The sequence below is a fragment of the Mirounga angustirostris genome, unplaced genomic scaffold (assembly GCF_029215605.1).
Source record: "Mirounga angustirostris isolate CCGP_5_RB_7025 unplaced genomic scaffold, mMirAng1.0.hap1 SCAF_17, whole genome shotgun sequence".
Classification (NCBI taxonomy): Eukaryota; Metazoa; Chordata; class Mammalia; order Carnivora; family Phocidae; genus Mirounga; species Mirounga angustirostris.
The window spans coordinates 15,960,903-15,975,191 of NW_026991725.1; the positions used below are offsets into that span (position 1 = coordinate 15,960,903).

General features: G+C 46.7%; 1 long non-coding RNA gene across 1 annotated transcript; it reads right to left on the reverse strand.

Annotated features, from left to right (window-relative positions):
• Positions 1–5,339: 5,339 nt before the first annotated feature.
• On the reverse strand, positions 5,340–11,959 carry LOC135362941 (uncharacterized). Its single transcript, XR_010408416.1, has 3 exons — positions 11,800–11,959; positions 6,776–6,985; positions 5,340–6,294 (listed from the first exon to the last, which is right to left on the reverse strand). It is a non-coding gene; the product is annotated as an uncharacterized LOC135362941 (long non-coding RNA).
• Positions 11,960–14,289: the final 2,330 nt, after the last annotated feature.

The window sequence follows — 14,289 nt, forward strand, 5'->3', positions numbered from 1 at the left end:
AAGTCCGACAATGGCAATGTTGGAAAGCCATCAAGATTTGTCCCTGCTGCCCTCCTTCCGTTTTCCATTCTGTCTCTCCTGACAGCCCCTTGGTCCTTAGGGCTGCTCCTGAGTCTATGACCTTGATTTGGCCCCAAACCTTGGCTCATCATACCTTGGGCCCCACTAGGGTGCCCACTTGTTCAGTGGGAATAGAGAATAGTGAAAACAAAGGAGCATGGACTTGGGATCCAAGCTTGGGTTTAGACTCTGGCACTACCCACCATCCAGCTACGTGAGCTCGAGCAAGGTGCCTCATCTCCGAGCCTCATTGACTCCTCTGTCATATCCATTGTACTGGCTATCGTGAAGGTTAGTCAGATGGTGCTTGGCATCGGATAGGACTGTGGTCTTATAAGTAGAGGAAGATCTCTCTCTCTCTCCTTCTCTCCCTCTCTCTCTATCACACGAGGAAACAAGGAGAAGGCAGCCCTCTGCAAGCTAGGAAGAGAGTCCTCACCAGAAACAACCCTGTGGAAGCCTTGGTCTTGGACTTCCCATCTTCCCCGACTGTGCGAAAATACGTTGCTGTGTAAGCCCCCTAGTGTATAGCGTTCGCTAACAGGGAGACGGTCTGAGCTGCCTGAAATGTGGCTCTGGGACAGGGGCACTGAGGCAGAGCCCGGGGGTCCCCGCAAGCCCTCGGTAATGTTTACTGAGCTACAGAGCAGTGATGGAGTCTCCGGGCAGAGGGAGAAGCCACACCCACCCTCACCTTGCAGGCAGGAAGCACCTGGCACGCTGCCCTTAAAATAAGAAACTCTACTTTCCACCCCGAACAGTGATTAACCCAGGCTCTGGAGTCAGACATGCTGAGTTTGAACCTGAACTCTGCTGCAAGCCAGCTCTGTGACCGTAGCAAATTTAACTGACCTCTCTCGTCTCATTTCCTTGCCTGTCCCATGAATCACTGCTGCCACTTCCCAGCGGTGTAGGGTAAGTGTGATAATGTGTACATGGTGCATGTAGCCCAATGCTTCGCACGCAGTAGGCACTGGGTAGCTGCGGGCTGCTGCTAGTAATAATGTCACATAAAATTACTAATTACTAATAATTTTGCTCAGATGATTTGCTTCACCTGCTTAAGCTAGAAAGAAGACCATGCTTCTCTTATTATTTGAATTGAAACACTGTAGCCCCTGTGTCTCCATTAGAGGAAAGGCCTTCTCTCTTTCCTGTGTCTCCCCTCCCACAATAGGCTACAGTTCCCAGAATGCTTATTTGTATCAGACCCCGCCCCACTGGGGGTCTATCAGGGGCCGGTGTGCCTCCTAGAGGCAGGAGCTGGTGAAGGCTCTGGCCACCGTAAAGCCACCTCTGCCCAATAAGGTGTCCTCGCTGAAAGTCTCAGCTCTGGGTCTGGTTGGGGTCGCAACCCTCCTGTCCCCTCCCTTTGGAGAACTCCTTCTTGGTAGGCCCTTCATGTCTTTTCTGTTTAGATGACCTCACTATACAATGTCATCTTCGGAGGCTTGAATAACGTTGAATCCAAAAAACCCTACCAGTCTCCATCTGGATCTGCTGGTCCCCTAGGCAGATCTGCCCATCCCCTCACCAGAAGACTTGAGTTCCACCCATAAAGGATATCGGGGAAGGTGGCCTGGGACAAGCCTCCAACAGTCCTTCCCCGTGACAATAAAGTGCCTTACTTGCTTCATGTATCTTTATGCCGATGGGACTACTCCAGCGGTCCTTTTTACAACAGGCAGGTCTGCTCCAATAACAATGAAATTTCACATTTCATTGAATGTAAGATGTCGCAGTTTGGGGCGCCTGGGTGGCTCAGTTGGTTAAGCGACTGCCTTCGGCTCAGGTCATGGTCCTGGAGTCCCGGGATCGAGTCCCACATCGGGCTCCCTGCTCGGCAGGGGGTCTGCTTCTCCCTCTGCCCTCTTCCCTCTCGTGCTCTCTGTCTCTCATTCTCTCTCTCTCAAATAAATAAATAAAATCTTAAAAAAAAAAAAAGATGTCGCAGTTTGTAAAAGAAAAATCATTAGTCAATGCATCACCAAGAAAGAAAAACGCTTCCAATCACTTATGACACACCATCCTCTGAAAGACACATTGTGATTTCAGAGACGTTAAAAATGTGCAATCTCACGCATCTCAGAATCAGTCACATTGTTAAAATATTAGCTAATATTCCTTGAGGATTTACCATGCACTTGGCGCTTGTCCTAAGAGTTTTAAATGAATTGATTTATTTACTACTCAAAATGGCCTTATGAAGGAGAGGCTATTTTAATAATCCCACTCTCCAGATGAGAAAAGTGAGGCACATGCTGGTTACATAGCTTTGATGGCACACAGTTAGGGAGGAGCTGGATTCAAGCTTAGGCAGTCGAATGTCCCTCTTACCAGACATGAAACAATAGAAACTTTAACATAGGAGCTTCATGTCTCTGTCTTTGTCTCTGCCTCTCTCTTCCATACCCACACCCATGGGATATGAAAGTCCTTACTCTACTGGTTCCTTCAAATGCAATTAGAATTCCCACTTACATAGAAGATTGAGGAATTGGGGTTGGGATGATCCGGTAACCCTCTTCAGAAGCGGGTTTTGGTGCTCAAGCCCCACTGGGGAGGAGAGGCATTTTTTTTTTAAAGATTTTATTTATTTATTTGAGAGAGAGAGAGAGAGGGAGCATGAGAGGGGGTAGGGTCAGAGGGAGAAGTGGACTTCCCACTGAGCAGGGAGCCCAATGCTGGACCCGATCCAGGGCCCCGGGATCATGACGTGAGCCAAAGGCAGACGCTTAACCGACTGAGCCACCCAGGCGTCCCCAGGAGATCTTATCTAAAATAGAAATCTGGTTGAGCTCTTCTTCCTGGCTCTTTCCAATGGCCGTTGCTGAGCCTGGGATCCACTTATCCTTCACGAGCTGGCTTTCTCACGACGATACTAGTAACACGGCCTGCCAGACCCTGTTGGAATGGCCTGAGCTGCTAGCAACAGAAAACCCAATTAAAAAACAACTTCGCCAAACAGAGCTTATTTTTAATTTTTTTCATTCTCTGCCCGCTGAGGGTCTAGAGGACAGCTCTGGTAGTGGCTCATGATGATGTCAACCACTCAGCTCTTCTCTTAGTCTTGCCATCTTTGCCGGTTGCTATGTCTCCACTGCCGCCGGGCACTTTAGTCCCCCTCCGGTTAGAAGGGGGAGGGGCTCTGTCTTTTTATTTGGGAAAGGAAGCCCTTCCCAGGAGAGTTCTCGCAGCGACGAAGCCAGAATTGGGTCGCATGTCTGTGCACTCGGGCCCATTTCTGGCCAAGGGTAATGAGCTGACCGGGGCTGGAACGCACCTGTAGTGATGTGTCCGCTGGGACCGGGGAAGGTCTCCCCCTCCCCAGGATCAAGGGAACCCTGAGTTCAGCGGCCTGAACACGAACAAAAGCGGGAAGGATGGATGGCTGTCCGGGGAAGGAGCAGGGAGTGTCCGCTACACGTCTCCTCACCCCTTCCTCTCCTCCCCTAACCTTCTCTGCCTCGCGCACCCCCACTGTTCTCCACATGCTTGGCCAGGGAAAAGAAGGTGGCCAAGCCGCATTCCCATCAGCCGGGTAGCCCCGCCCCCCGGAATGTGAGTCCTGGGAAGGGAGGGGCCCCCTCTGCTCTGCTCCCCACCTCATCCCCAGAGCTTAGCACGTGCCGGACGCGTCGTAGGCACCCAGTAAATACCGCAGTGAATGGATGAACCGAGCCTGGCCCCGAGCCCATGGGCCTTGGCCGCTCTCTCAGGAATCAACACGGGAAGATCAGGCCTCCTGCCGCCACTGGCCCGTGTGTGCACACGCGCGCGTGAGCGTGCGAGAGTGTGCGTGCATGCACACTTACAGCTCCTCCCTGCCTCAGATTGAATTACTTAGGAACAGGCCTGCGCCAACCTGGCAGAGGCTGTGTTTAACACAACGGTTCCCACAATTTCCCAAATTCTTTTGATTTGGCAAAATCCAAAAATAAAACAAAGTCTCCCCCCCGCCCGCCCGCCGCGTCTTCTGCTCAGTGTGTCTCCGCAGCCCCGTGCCCTGCTCGAGCAATGGGTTCCGCATGTTTGGGATGTGTCTCCAGAGCCTGCTCATCTGCCTTTCCTCCCTGCACATGCTTCTGCCCTAGACATGGCCTTCCTCCTGGCCTCTCTGGAGCTCGGCCTGCAGGTCCGGGCCTCAGCACTCCCGGGGCGCTCAGGGCCTCTGTTCTGCATGGGCGCGCTCCCATCCTGCTTTCTGGGTTTCCTCCTCCCGGACATCTGTTGATGTAAATCTTTGACAAAGGAGTTGAGAGCATTTTCCCTCTTCAAGAATCCGATTGAGCCTAAGATGGATGCTACTAAAATGTCTTCAGCCTCTGGACTCTTAGTAAGCAGTGTGTGGTTGGCTCACTTCATGTAATTGGATTCTTAGACAGCAGGATGTGCAAGCTTTTATCACTATTTTCTCATATGTGTCTAAGATTTCATGCAAATGAATTTGTGAGCTCCCTGTCTATCAAATTAGGGGTTTAGATTAGATTCTTTCTGAGGCTTCTTCTAACGTTGACTAGATAGAATAGCAAGTGTATTATTTTTAAACTGGGGCTCAGAGGGGTTAAGGGAGAGGCTCAAGGTCACACAGCAAGTCAGTAACAGAACCAAAGCCTGAACTGAATCTCAATCTGGTGGGTGTCCCATGACACCATCCTGTCTTTCATGCTAGTTTCTCCATGAATGCCCAGTGGATCTAGGCACAGAACTCTCTCTCTCCAGGAAGTTTCCACCCATCTCCCAGCCCCTAAAATGTTAGCCAGGCAGGGTATGGTCTCCAGCCAATGTTGCGGTGACAGATGTCATGTGGATGGGTCTTGATGAAAAACAGCATCTGGAACTTGGAGCCTGGTGTAGGCAATGGCCTGGAACTCCCTCTGCACCCCCACCTTCCCAGCCCATGCCTCCTCTGTGTTCATTAAAGCAATCCCTTTCTCAATGCCTGGTGTTTTCTAAGGTGTGAGCAAACACCAGGTACAGTACTCTACTGCTAAGGAAGGAAAGAGCCAAAGGCTAGGTATTGAGAGAAGAGGGTTCAAGGCCTGGCATGGCCACTTGCTAGATGTGGGATTTCCTCACATCTCTTAATCTTTCGAGGTCTCAACCTTCTCTTCTGTAAATTGGGTGTCGGGGGGTATTGGACTAAATAGGCTTCAGGATCCCTTCTATCCCTAATTTGCTATAGTTTGTGTTTGTGATGGTATTTGATGTAGAAATGACACAAACATGCATGGTCTAAGGAGCAGAACATTTTATATGCTGTTTGGAAACTTGGAAACACAGAAAGAGTCTATGAGGCGCAATCTGTGTGTAAGAACTCTAGCAGCATTGCTGGAGTGGGTCCTAGGGGAACTAGCAGTTTTGGAGTACTTACAACACGTCCAGCAATGAGTGGCAGCCATGCTCTTAACCATGGGGTTCCATTGCCTCTACTTTGCCTACTGACAGTGAATGTGCATCTGCAGGTCGTCCACCACATAATTGCCCAGAGTTTTTCAAAGTGTGGTCTGAGACGAGGTGCCTCAGAAGCTACTGGTGCGCTTATTAAAACTACAGGTTTCTAGACCTCTCTCCTGACCTCCTGAAGCCGATTCTCTGGGGAGTGTAACCTGGTAATGTATAATATCAAATTCTCCAGTGAATCTTATACCCATTAAAGTTTAAGACACACTCAACTAGGGAATGAATAGGTCTTTCATTAAATGGACTTGTCCATGAGCCTAGGAGATTCAGGGTGTGGTGGAAGTGTCCAGCAGGGAGCTGAGCATTATTATTACCTCACTGAGATACCTATGAAATATAGGTACTTTGCAGTCGTTTTCTGGCTATGGGCTTTATGTGGGCTTTAACATGAAGTCAGTCCTAGTGTTTCACTTTGCCAACACTAGGTCATGCTGCAGTTCCAAGCTTCCCCCCAGGGGAAGCTTGTCCGATGTGGATCTGTGTGGTGAGAGATGAGGAGCTGTACTCATCATTTATTGTCTCACAGTTTCTGTGGGTGAGGAATTCAAGAGTGACTTAGCTGGGTGATTCTGGCCCTGGCTCTCTCATGAGATTGCAGTCAGGATATACTAGTGGGAGGCGCCGTCATCTGAGGGCTTGATTGGGGCTGGAGTATATACACTTCCGAGATGGCCCACTCACGTGTGCGTTGGCAGGGGCATCATGTGGACATCCTGACGGGTGGCCAGAGTGTCCATGACCTCTTATCCGGCTTTTCTCAGAGCAAAGGATCTAAAGGGGAATGAGCAAGCAGGTGCCTTTCATGACCTAGTATTCAAAACTGTCCACATACTTTCTTCTGTTCATTAAAATTGAGTCACTAAGTCTAGCTTACACTCAAGGGGTGGGAAATTGGCTTCCAATCCTTGAGGGGAGGAGTATTAAAGAAACTGTGGACATTTACAAAACAGCACAGTTCACCGTCTGGCCACAAACTATTTATATTCTTCCCATATGCAAAATACACTCACTCCTTCCCAAGGCCCCTAAGGTATCATGCCACCAGAGTATTCGGTTTGAATTCCAGAATTGTTTCATCTCAACCCAGAGGCAATGAAGATCCTCAGGTGTAATTCCTTAAATTCAGCTCCTTAAGTATAGTTCCTCTCAAATATAAAGATCAGTGAATACACTCACTCAACATATAATGCTGGGGCAGGCAAAGGATAACCACTATAGACACAGGGGGAAATGGAAGGTACACAGGACTCACCGGTCCATGGCAAGTCTGAAACATAGCTGGACAAATGTTGGAAGTTCTTTGACTAAAACTTGGTCTTCCTTGTGACTGGGAGTGATTCTCCCTGGCTCTTTGCCCTTCCCTCTGGGGTCTTGGTGCTTCCTCTGAGTCATCCTTGCTTTTCCATGAAAGGTAGTCTTGTTTGTAGCCGTGTAGTTTTCTTAGACTGTTTCCTGCCAGAATCTGGAGGGAGAGGTTCACGGGTCATTTTCATTTTGCAGTGTTTCTGCCCCTTTCAGTCCAGGCTGACTGTGTTTCTACAAGTATCATCTTAAAAATTTTCTGAAGCTCTGGTGAACAATATTGGGTTCACTCCATTAGACAAAGGCCACACCCAGAAATCTCTTTGAGATAAGCCTGTGGGTTTCTGCTGAAATGGCTGAGACAACATCTGTAAGCTTAGAAGCTCTATTGTTTAATGGAGAGTATCTGCGAAGCACACACTTCTACTTTTTAGGGGGGATTTTTGTCTGACTGAACAGCCCTCTGAGCTACCACCTTAGATCTTCCTGAGGGTTTTACAAAGGGCTTTATTGCCACTCCCTTGGATTCGTCTTCTGCATGTTTTCCTTGCAGTTCCCTGGAATTGATCATTGTATGGAAGACATGTCTCTCTCTCTTTTTCTTTTTTTTTTTTCTTTTTTGAAAGTGGGCTCCACGCCCAATGTGCGGTTTCAACTCATGACCCTGAGATCAGGAGTCGCATGCTCTACCGACTGAGCAACCCAGGCATCCCTGGAAGACATTTCTTAATTTTAGCATTGTTCACCATCCTGAGAGGTTGAAACATTTCAAGACTATCAAGCCCTGGCTCTTTCAGTGCTTAGTGGCTTTTTCCTTGAGCCTGTCTGTCTCCTCTCACATTTTATTATAAACAACAAGAAGAAACCAGGTGGCAACTTGACACATAGCTTAGAAATCTCCTTAGTTAGACCCAGTTCATTAGGTACGTTTTCTTTCCACATACTTGTGGGTGACAGCATTGCTAAACTTTCTGCCACTATACAACAAGGATCCCCCATTCCTTCACCTTTCAATAAGATTTTCCTGACTCTTCTGTATGCCCTCACCTGCAGCCTCCTCAAAGGTCATCATGCCTCTGCCAACAGTTTTGTCAAATCCCTTCAAGTTTTCACTAAAACTCTGCTCAGAATCCTTCCAACCTTCTGCTTCCTGCTTGCTTCTAAAGTCTCTCCTGCATTTTTAGTATGGCAACATCTCACTTCTGGTGCTAAAATCTGTAGCAGTTATCTTTTGCTGTATAAAAAATTACCCCCAAACTTCACAGTTTGAAACAACATTTTTTTCTCACTAGTTTCTAAGGGCCAGGAATGGCCTTGCCTGATGCTTCTGTCCCAGGGCCCCTAGTGAGGTCTCTCGGGGTCTCTCAGGGATGGAGCAACCACTTCTAAGATAACTCATTCACATGGATGTTGGTTGAAGGCATCCGTTCCTCACCACATGGACTTCTCTACAGATTTCCTAAAGAGTCCTCATAACATGGCAGCTGGTTTCCCCTGGACTGAGCGATTCAGAGAGAGAGCAGAGAAGAAACTGCAGTGCCTTAGAAGTGACATGCCATACTTCTGTCACATTCTATTAGTCACACAGACCAACCCTGCTACAATGTAGGAGGGGACTACTCAAAGGTGTGAATACCAGGAAGTGGGAAGTCATTGGGAACCATCCTGAAGCTGGCTACCATGTACCTCCATTGACTCATCTCTCTGCGTAAGCAAAACACTGCTGTGTGTTGCACTATGAGAAGGGGAGGGAGATCTATTTTTGTTATGCTTTGTGACGGAAGCCCTAACTTCGTATACAATTTCAGCAACATTAGTTCTTTTTATATTTACTCAAATAATCTGTCATTTCCTGAGACCTAGGCACGAGACTATGAGGGAGGCTGGCCTGGAGACAAATCCAAGAGGCAGATGCTATGCTAGTCAGACCCTCCCTTCCTTTGAACATGAGGATTTGTTTAAGCTCTGCTCCTCTGCCCAACTCCCTGTTCTCTTAGGGTGAGTTATTTCTTAGGAGTCCCCCTCAGCTTCTCATGTAAATCAGTAAACTCTTGGTGGGACTCCAGAACATCTTGGAGACATATCTGAGTCCCTAGCTAACACATCTAGCCTAGGCTTAGGCTGGGACATTACTAAAAGGTCAAGAATTGGGATAATGGGGTGTCTGGGTGGCTCAGTCATTAAGCGTCTGCCTTCAGCTCAGGTCATGATCCCAGGGTCCTGGGATCGAGCTCCGCATCGGGCTCCCTACTCAGCGGGAAGCCTGCTTCTCCCTCTCCCACTCCTCCTGCTTGTGTTCCCTCTCTCACTGTGTCTCTTTCTGTCAAATAAATAAATAACATTAAAAAAAAAAAAAAGAAGAATTGGGATAGTGTAAGGTGACCTAGGAATGAAAGAGAGGCAGAACTGTCCTGGAAATGTTCTACACAGACCCATGATGGGGCTCTGACAGGGGCTCTGGGTACCTGTGGGTACAGAAGCCATGACATCCACAGTTAGCCAATAAGAATCAACTCTGACAGCAGCAAAGGTCTGGATAAGATTCTCTGGGCTGCCCTATACCGATCCCCTGCACCTGTATCCATTCCTCGGGTCCTTGTTCCTTTGTGACCTCCTCCCCCAGACTTAAGGTTTCTGATTTCTTTCTCAGCTCAGCCATTTCTTTCTGGAATAATCCGAATGAATACACCTATTAATGACCCTGTGGCCCACTTTTGGTGCTGTTTTTCTGGATCTTGACCCAATTTCACTATGTACCATGATGAAACCTGATTACACTCTTGACCCAATTTTACTATGTACCATGATGAAACCTGATTACACTCTACCAGCACCTGTATGGCATAAAAAGGGGTAATTCTAGATGTTCTGAAGAAATCTCAAGTCAAAATTCACCCTCCTTGGAGAGATGAGCACTGTTCTCCTGAGACATGATACGGAATTTTCTGAGTAGCGCTGATGTGACTTAATTGGAAAGTATTCTGTCTAGCACGTGTGTATCAGGTGTGACGAAGAACCTGCTAGTCGTCATCAGAACAATCAGTCACTACCTGCTTTTACTGAGTCCCTTGGAAATGAATGAAGGAGTGAGTAGATGTCTGGGCCACCAAAACTATTTGGATTTTTAATACCGTAGCTAAGAGACTGAATAACCTGAAGGCATAGGAAGCATGTTCACCTCTATTTCTCTCATTTCCTTTCCTCTCCTGAAAGTAGGGCTTTCAACTAGAAGGAATCAGGGTTCTTTAGAGTTAGTGAAATAAAACAGGGTTTGTTGCCTGGGACATCGGTTCATGATAACAGAAGGATGACCTGGGTGTGGAGTGTCTGTCATAAAAACCAAGAAGAATGTGTACGAAGGAGACTTGCCTACCTGAAATATTTTGAATTAAAGGAGGGAAAAAAAAATCTCTGATAAAATGAAATAAGTGATAGGAATGAATGAAAAAATTATTGTCTTGAACCAGAAGTCCTCTTAAGAAAGGTATTGTTTTGGGGCACTGGGTGGCTCAGTCGGTTAAGTGTCCATCTTCGGCTCAGGTCATGATCTCGGGGTCCTGGGATTGAGCCCCATGTCGGGCTCTCTGCTCAGTGAGGAGTCTCCCTCTCCCTCTGTCCCTATCCCCCCGCTTGTGCTCATTTTCTCTCTCTCTCTCTCTCAAATAAATAAATAAAAAATCTTTAAAAAAAGAAAGGTATTGTTTTATTCAGGAAAATGCCTAGATAAGCAGTTTGGGATTGAAGGTATGACCCTATAGAGACAATATAGCCTGAGAGTCAAGGGGAAAAAAAAAGGACGAGCTAAAACTGTTAGTAACAAACAAAAATTGGTGACAAGTGGGAGAGAGCCGGGAAGAGAAGAGAAGGTAGAGAAGATGAGGTAAAGCATCATGGCAGGGCAGATGAAGGAGGGGTGCTCCATGATCATTCCAAATTTCTGCTGTGCTCATAAATGTCTTGTGTGAGTGCTGTCTTGTAGAAACCAAAGATAAGAACTTGGCTTTACTCCTTGGGTCAATGTGACATGGCAAGGGAAAGATGCAGACAAGAAGGCAGGATGATCCATAAACTGAATACACAAGACATGAACATAAGCTCAGAGCCAGCCTCTTAGGCAGAAGTAAGAGGAAGCAGAGGTGCAGACAGGGAAGCAGAGATGCTTAAGAGGCTGTGCTTCGACACACAGGGAAAGAAAGCAAATTTGATATGTAATAGGAAGAGGCAAATATGATTTCAGAGAGGACACCATCTGGTGAGATGGTACTTGTCTGGCAGTGAAAGGGTGCTACTGGCTTAAAAGAAATAGAAATTCGTTTTTAAATATTATATTTATTTATTGGAGAGAGAGAACAAGCAGAGGGGAGAGGCAGAGGGAGAGGGAGAAGCAGAAGGAGAAGGAGAAGCAGCGGGTACCCCGATGGGGGGCTTTATCCCAGGGATCTGGGATCATGACCTGAGCTGAAGGCAGATGCCCAACCGACTAAGCCACCCAGGCACCCCAAGAAATAGAAATTCTAATAAAGACAGGGAGGAGTGGCTCAGTATATGCAAGGAGTGGGAAAACAGATTAACTTGAGGGTGGTCAGAGTAGAAAATTTGGGTGATGAAATAATAAAAACGATAATGATTTCTGTTAACATTTGTTGTGTGTTTTTTTTTCTATTGGTAGGCACCATCAAAGCATTTTGCATGCAATGTCTCATTTAAGTTTCATTACAATCTTAAAAGGAAAAGCTATTATTTTTCCATATTATAGTTGGAAAAACCAATAATCAGAAAGATCAAGGAAGTTGTCCAAGGCCACCCACATAGAAAACGGAGGGAGAATCCAGACCTGAGAAGTCTGCAGAGTCTACACTCTTGTGGACATGTGAACCTGGACTAACAGACGGTACAGGTGTTTTAAAAAAGAATTCTGATTCCCTATCTAGTGCAGACACAAAGGCAAAGAAATCAGGAGGGCTACCAACTTACCAGTCATTTGCTGGGCATGCGGGTCTTAGTGTCCTAAGTGTCCAATGTCTGACAAAAGCCTTTTCACTCTGCAGAGCAAATAACATCATCTTTGAAAAGACTAAGGAGATAAGGAAGAAAACTGTCCCCTTGCATTTTGTGCACAGGGGGATGAACTTACTGATCTTATGAGTATTATTGAAACCTTGGGAGAAAGAGCTTACGTCATCATGGAGGCCGTGATAGTGAAGGAGGAGGGCGTTGGCCCCAGTTAAACATGTGCCCCAGACGTTGGGAGGGTAAACATATTAGTCAGAGCACTTTTCACTGGCAGTTGAAGGAAGAGAGTAAATTGGCCCTTGCAACTGGGAAGCTGCTGGCTCTAGTCAGGATCTCAAACAAGGCAATTAAGACTACTTTCTCTTTCTTACCTCATCCTTTAGTTCCCCCCCTCCCCCTACTTTTTTTTTTTCGGCATCTGTAGACAGGTGGGAAGGTAGCTGTCTATAAATTCAGATTTATATCTTCTTAGTTGAGCTACCCAGATGGAAAAGTGCCTTTTATCTTTCTCAATCTCTCTTTTTCAACCAAAGCAAGATCTCTAATTGGCCTTGCTGGGCCTCATGCCCACATCTGGATTAATCACGATTGCAAGGTGGATCCCATACTATGGCTGACCCAGCCGCGGTCACTCTTTCACCCAGTGATGGAGGTGGGGTTGGGTATGGTCTGTGGGGACCAGTTCCACAAAGGAAATAGGGTCCCTGGGACAACAGTAGTGATGTCCAACACAACACATTCTAAATGTTCACAGAAAAGCCTGGTCCAGTAGCCAATGATTTCATCAAGAAAGGAAGAATGTTCCTAGAAAAGCCATTATAGCACTGCAGTCAGAACTGATCCCAATGAGAAGAAAAGGCAACGGGGTGCGGGGAAATGACCAAAGCCATACTGAAGCCATGCAGGTTGCTCTATGGTGGGCTCTGGCTTTAAAAAGACACATGACCAACAGGACCCTGAGGATGAGTGCCAAAGAGTAGATGGGTCTGTGGGAAGAGTGACGGCAAGGCTAAGGTTCAGAATAAGTTCAGATTTAAAAAGGGAGACATTCAGCGGGGCTTGGCTGGCTCAGTGGGTTGAACGTCTGACTCTTGGTTTCTGCTCAGGTCAAGATCTCAGGGTCGTGAGATGGAGTCCCGCGTCGGGCTCCATGACCAGCGGGGGAGTCTGCTTGAGAGTCTCTCTCTCTTTGCCCCTTCCCCCACTCTCTCTCTCTCAAATAAATAAATCAATCTTAAAAAAATAATAAAGAGGGAGACATTCTAAGATCAATAAAAGGCCTTTGGACTCTGTTTGTAATAGGCAAAAAAGGGCAAGTGTAGACCCATTGTTTGGGCAAAAGGAAATAATCTTATATAAAAAAGCAAAGTATAATGGAAGTTGAAAATATAATTTTTCTATCAAGGGTATCAAATCAGAAAGGGCAGAACAAACACTATATAGAGATTTGAAGCCCATGGAGAGAAGGTGATAATCGGTTCAATGGTCACTTCCTCCCACCTTGCTGGCAGATGGATGATTCTTTAAGTATGGGTATCCCCCCACCATGTCTGAGGGGAAATTCTGAGTAGTCTAAACAATCCCTGTGGTTCCATTCCCCTCATCACTGATTGGCTTAATGACAGGCAAGAGACTTAATTCTGACCAATGAGAGGTGAGGACTGGTCTGTCAGGGTTTCTGAAAATGTGTCCTTGCTTCTGAAAAGAGATATGGAATGAACAGTCCTTCTTTCACTGCTGGGCATTGTTGTGTTTGCGTAGGCTCATTGGAAATGCAAAAACCACCTTGTGACCATGAGGGAATTAAATGGACACCCTGACGATGGCCGAGTAGGTTAGAGAGGTATCCTTGAAGACGAAATCGAACTACTGGAGTAACCAATCCTGAAGGCCCTCTACTTAGCCCTTCTCATTTTATGAGATAATCAAATTTTCCTTATTGGTTAAGCCAGTAAAACCTGGGTTTTCTGTTCCTGCCACCCAAGGCATCCTGACTGGTTCAGAGCTCAAGAAAGATGAGAAGATTAGATAGGAAGGGGACAAGGAGCTGATTCAAGTGGGTCTAAGTATCTGACCCAGTGACTCACATCCCGAGGTGTGGAAAGAACTTTCCGGTGGGGGTAGGGGGGGCCACTGTCAATAACTTTTAAGTAATTTTGTGGAGAATAGAAGGTGGTGCCAGGATCAGGAACTGGGCAGAGATTATCCTGATTTTTATAAAGGGGAAGAAAGATTGTTTCTGGACACTCTAGACAAATAAGTTTGAGGTAGATCCTTGACAACAGGGAAGCAGGACGGATTAAGAAGCAGATGGTGGGTGAGCATTTAGGAAGGAATGCCGTGGTCAGTTAAAAGCAAAATGACTTCACTGAGTACAAGTTATTCCAAACTAACCTCATTTCCTCTTGATAAGGTTACTATGTTTGTGAATCAGGTGTATGCCATAAACAT